Source organism: Canis aureus, chromosome 14 (assembly GCF_053574225.1).
Source record: "Canis aureus isolate CA01 chromosome 14, VMU_Caureus_v.1.0, whole genome shotgun sequence".
Lineage (NCBI taxonomy): Eukaryota > Metazoa > Chordata > Mammalia > Carnivora > Canidae > Canis > Canis aureus.
Window position 1 is genome coordinate 5,365,599 of NC_135624.1, and position 6,000 is coordinate 5,371,598.

Below are 6,000 nucleotides of genomic sequence, written 5' to 3' on the forward strand. Positions count from 1 at the left end.
GAGAATTAGTCATCAGCAGACCCAAACTACAAGAAATGATAAAGTTCTTTCATGCTGAAGGGAAATGATACCAGATAGAAACTCAAATCATCAGTAAGGAATGCTATAAATGCTAAATATGTGGATACATGTAAGAATATGTTTTTCTCTTAATATCTTTAAAATACATACAAGTATTTAGAGCAAAATCTGTAACATTGTATATCTTGTAAAGTACATAACATATGAAAATGTAATACATATGACACCTGGAGCATACAGATGAAGGCAGTGAATAAAACTATATGGTTGCAAAATTCTTACATTTTTGTGAAGTGGTACAATATTGACTCTAAGTAAATTGTAGTAAGTTGAGGATATTTATTATTATCTGTAGAGCACTTACTAAAAAAACAAAAAACAAAAAACAAAAACTAAACCTAATGCAAATAGGGATAGCTAAAAAGTCAGTAGATAAATTAAAATGTAATTCTAAAAAAAAACAAAACAAGCCTCCACCTCCAACCACAACTACCTCCAAAGAGAAAAAAGAAAAAAAAAAAAAAAAAAGATTGGATAACCTAAAAGCAACGAACACCCACATCAGTACATTAATTACATTAAATATAAATTGACCAAAATGCTCCACTTAAAATTTAAAAATTATTAGACTGGAAAGAAAAAAGGAAGAATCCAATTTTTTTAAAAAGCTTCTCTGCTTTTATTTTTCTTTTTAAGATTTTATTTATTTATTCATGAGAGACACAGAGAGAGAAAGAGAAGCAGAGACACAGGCAGAGGGAGAGGGAGAAGCAGGCTCCATGCAGGGAGCCTGATGTGGGACTCGATCCTCAGACTCCAGGATCACGCCCTGGGCTAAAGGCAGGTGCTAAACTGCTGAGCCACCCAGGTATCCTGGGAGAACCCAATTTTGTGTTGTCTATAAGCACAATGTAAGTGTAAATTCAGAGGCAGTTTATAAGAAACATGGAAAAAGGTATATTAACACTATTTATAAAATGAACTTATTCTATGAGATCATCATAACCCAGATACCAAGACCAGGGAAAGCTATTACAATAAAAGTAAAACACATACCGATATTCGCCGTGAACGTGGGTACAAAAACCCTTAATTAAATATCAGCAAGCTGAATCTCAAAAATAGAAGAACTTCATTAAACACAGGCAAAAGATGTGAACAGATACTTCACAAATATACAACCACCAACCAATAAGCATATGAAAAAGTACTCAACATCGTTAATCATCAAGGAAATGTAAATTTTTTAAAAAAGATTTTATTTATTTATTCATATGAGATACAGAGAGAGGCAGAGACACAGGCAGAGGCAGAAGCAGGCTCCATGCAGGAGGCCAATGTGGGACTCGATCCCAAGACCCCAGGTTCATGCCCTGAGCCAAAGGCAGACACTCAACCGCTGAGCCACCCAGGTGTCCCGGAAATGTAAATTTTTAAAAAGATTTATTTATTTATTTGTTTGTTTATTTATTTATTTATTTATTTATTTATTTATTTATTTATGAGAGAGAGAGAGAGATAGCATAAGTCCAGGAGGTGAGGGGGAGAGGGAGAGGGAGTAGCAGGCTCTCCACTGAACAGGAAGCTGGTTGTGGGGCTCCATCCCAGGGCCCTAGGATCATGACCTGAGCCAAAGCAGATGGTTAACTTACTGAGCCCAGGTGCCCGCATGGAAATGTAAATTAAAATCACAATGATATACCACCACATATCCACCAAAATGGCTTAAAGTAAGATGACTGAAAACACTAAATGTAAGGATGTTAAGAAGCAACTAGAACTCTCCTACAGTATTAGCAGATGTAAAATAGTTCAAATACTTTAGAAAAAAGATCTGACCAGTTTCTTATAAAATTAAACGTATGCCTGCCCTACATCTCAGCGATCTACTCCTAAGTATTTACCTGAAAGAAATGAAAATATATATATATCCATAAATGCCTTATAAAAGAATATTCATAGCAGCTTTATTTATAGTTGCTGAAAGTGAGAAACAGCCAAAATGTCCATCATCAAGAAAATGGGTGAACAAACTATGATATATTCATACAAATGGAATAATATCAATAAGATAAAAGAGTTTAGTAATAAATGCAAAAAGGATGAATCTTTAGCTTAGTGACAAAAGCATTACGCAAAAAAAGTATGTGCTGTATAATTTCATTTATATGAAGTTCTAGAGCAGGCAAAACTAAGGTTTTTAAAAAATCAGAATAACACTTGTTCTGGAAGTGGAGATAGAGATTGAGTAGGAAGAGGTATTTGGAATTCTTTAGGTAATGGAAATATTGTATATCTTCATACGGGTGTGAGTTACACAGGGAGATGCATCTGTCAAAACAAGTTGATTGGTACACTTATGATTTGTGCATTTTGGTTTTTGTAAATTCTACGTGAAAAAAAGATCTACAATAATAAGCTTTAGCTGATGATATGCAATCTAAAATGTTTATTGGTGAGGAATGCTGAGGTCCACAACTCACTAGAAATGTATCAAAAATAAGATGGAGGGTTCTTTGGATGGATGGATAGATGGATAGATACATGATAAAGCAAATATTGCAAAATGTTAACAAATGTAGAATCTAGATAGAGGGTATACGACTGACCACTGTATAGTTCTTTCAACTTTTCTGGATTTTGAAATGTTTTACAGGTTGATAAAAAAAAAAAAAGAGTAGAAATAAAGTAGGGGGAGAAAAGTGAAGAGAGGGTCTTGGATTCATAGACAATCAAAGGCATAGATGAGGGAATGTTGAGGTATATTGAAATGTCTGGGGGCACTGTTTCCAAATTGGATAATCATGAAAATATCATGGAGAGCCTTAAGAAATATGGATTTCTCAGCTCCTCTCCTAGAAGTCCTACTTTTGGACTGATCTGGGAATATTTTCTTTTTTTTTTTTGATCTGGGAATATTTTCTAAAAGCTCATCGGGTGATCCCTGATAACCACCCATCTTAGGAACCATTGGACTAAGAGGCCAAAGTTACTTTTAGCTGCAAGAAGTACCGTGAAAGATACCGTGTAAAAGCAAAATCAAGTAATAATTTCATTTTTGGCCATCTCTGTTCATCTGTTAAGCTTGTACTTTGAAAACAGTTTTATACTGAGAAATAATTAGCAGCAGGTTTCAGCTCATTGTTAGCCCACGTATAATGTCATCAGGTGTCAAATGTGGGCGCTCCTCATTTACCTACTCGAAGGAGTAGTGATGATGTCACTCTCAGCTGAAGATAAACTGGACTTCTAGGTGGTGCTGAAGACTGCAACAGATGTGAGTGGTGACAGGGGGTTCATCATGTGGGATCTTGAGCCTAGAGAGGGCTGGCTTGGTAGGGAGGTATCATCTCCCTGCCCCCATCCCCACAGCAAGCTCACTTTGACTTCTAGGTAGTTTCCCAGCCTGGAGATCCGCACCCCCCACCTCTTCTCCCTTTATCCCAATCCCTCAAAGTCATCAAGATTCCCCTCTCTACTAAGACTTCCCCAACTCCCATGGAGCAGAGTCTTATTGCATTGATAACCTGCACAATTCCTAACCTGTAGTGTTCCTTTTTTTTTTTTTTAATCAGAGTGATTATTCTTTCACATCCCTACTTTCTGTTTCCGTACTAGATATGGAAGGTGTGGTGAACATTTGCTATTTGTTTTGGCTGTCCTGGAATTCCCCACCTCATGAATGAATGCTTACCTCCTGCTAAAAATCAGAATCTTCCAGACACTCTGTTTTTCAGCCTCCCTTGCAGTTAGGATGTGGGCATGTGGCTTAGGACTCCTGCCTCTGACTTCAGAATTGAGAGCTTCTTAATCCTAGGCCTTGCCATGGTGACAGTGGCGTCCTCATCAACTTGTTCCTATGAAGTTACCCACTGGTTCTTCTGTTCTCAGCCTCTTGTGGTTTCTGCCCATTTTCTGAGCCTGGGTCCCCAGCTCAGCCTCCCAAGCGATACTTTTCTACATTTCTTCTTAAGCCAGGCCAGGGTTTGTTTCTGTTGCTTGCAATGAGGCAAACAGATTTGATCTTTATACGCATTTAAGATACTGAAAATTTAAGAATTTATGATTCAAGGTAAGACTCAGAATTTATTCATCCCTTCAAAAAGTTTCCTAGCTTGGGGCAGCCCAGGTGGCTCAGGGTTTAGCGCTATCTTCAGCCCAGGGCGTGATCCTGGAGACCTGGGATCAAGTCCCATGTCGGGCTCCCTACATGGAACAATGTTTCTCCCTCTGCCTGTGTCTCTGCCTCTCTCTCTCTCTCTCTCTCTCTCTCTCTCTCTGTGTGTGTGTGTGTGCCTCTCATGAATAAATAAATAAAATCTTTAAAAAAAGAAAAGAATTTTCCTAGCCACCTAGGTAGGTGTGCTTACTTTCGAGATATTCTGTGTGGTTCTCTTTTTCTAGAGGGCTTGTCTTAGCTCTCCATCTAGATTGTAAACCCTTGAGATAGGGCTTGTTCTGAATTATCTTGTAGCCCAGCTGAGAGGGTAGCTTGTAGTATTGCTCTGTAAATACTTACTGATTGATTAAGACACTCATGAAGGTAATTGCCTTCTTCAAGCATGAACAATCCTTATGAGATGGTAATTCCCACTCACTCCCATGTGCGTGTATGTGCAGCCTCTAGCTGCAAGAGTTCATTCCTTTTTGGTTATCTCTTAGTTCACTGAGCTCACGTAAGCCTCCTCCAATTTCCTTTTGGTCTTTGGCTTAAAATTGTTTACTCATAAAAGGTTTAAGTATTCTCTCGGCCATATTCTGATCTCTCCCACCATGGCTGGTGGGCCCAACCCTGCATATCTCAAGGGCTCTATGACCTTTAAGCTGAGAAACCCAGGAGGCACACCAGAGATTGTCAACATGGCTTTTATCCCAGAGAACAAAAACCAAAACTGCACACAGAAGTTCTGTCTGGCCAAGCCATTGCCAAGGCACTCAAGGCCAATTTCAGTCACTGACCAGCATTAGCTCTTTCTTAGAAAGGGCACTGGCATTCACATCTCCTTTCCTGAGTCATACCAGGAGTCTCTACCCAGCTGAGAATCTGAGGCTCTATGGATTTTGAACATGAACAAAACAGCTTCTTCCTGTAGAAATATCCTGAGGAGCAGGAAGGTTGGTGTTAACTAAAGCTCTTCTCCTTTCCAGTCTTTTTGCAGATATGACCTGGATCTGTGACCTCATTGATCAACCTACTGTCAGAGATAAAAGCGAGTACTTACTATGTGCCAGGAGGTGGCCCAAAGAAAGAAAGAAGTGAAGCCCTGCCCTTAAGGGCACTAGTTCAGTTCAAGAAATATTTATAGGGCAGCCCTGGTGGCCCAGCAGTTTAGCATTGCCTTCAGCCTGGGGTGCGATCCTAGAGACCCGGGATCGAGTCCCACGTCAGGCTCCCTGCATGGAGCCTGCTTCTCCCTTTGCCTGTGTCTCTGTTTCTGTCTCTGTGTGTGTGTGTGTGTGTGTCTGTTATGAATAAATAAATAAAATCTTTAAAAAAAAAGAAGTATTTATAAACTGCCCACTTAGGCAAATGGTATAGGACAGTGTGCCAAAACCAGGGGTTCACTGTGGCTTAGAGTTATGATGTGGGTCCACCAAGTCTCTGCTACCGAGGCAGGAGGACCAGGATCTTCAGGGCATGCCACAAGGCCCTTAGGGTGGAAGGGCCGAGGTGAGAACATCCTGTCCCAGACAGCCGACCATGGTCAAGCCACCGACAGAGCCCGATAGAGATGCAGATTCCTGGGCCCTACCTTCAGAGGTTCTGGTTCACTAGGTCTTGGGGAAGGAGACCAGGGATCTGCATTTTGATTAGTGCCACTGGTGGTTCTGATGCAGGTGTTCCAAGGACCAAACATGGAGAGGCATCTGGGGTAAAAATCCCACCCAAACCTCCTACAGCTGCACCATATCCACAAAACAAAGGAAGTGATCACTCGTTTTTAACCACAGCCATGAGAGAGTAGCCACGCCTGGTAT

At 40.1% G+C, this 6,000-nt stretch overlaps 1 long non-coding RNA gene across 2 annotated transcripts in view; it reads left to right on the top strand.

The window, feature by feature from the left end:
- Positions 1–5,503, top strand: part of LOC144283093 (uncharacterized) — a 65,592-nt gene extending 60,089 nt beyond the window's left edge. For both annotated transcript variants that reach the window (XR_013351416.1, XR_013351419.1), the window contains one exon: positions 5,170–5,503. This is a non-coding gene — a long non-coding RNA (uncharacterized LOC144283093). The remainder of the gene's footprint in view (positions 1–5,169) is intronic.
- Positions 5,504–6,000: the final 497 nt, after the last annotated feature.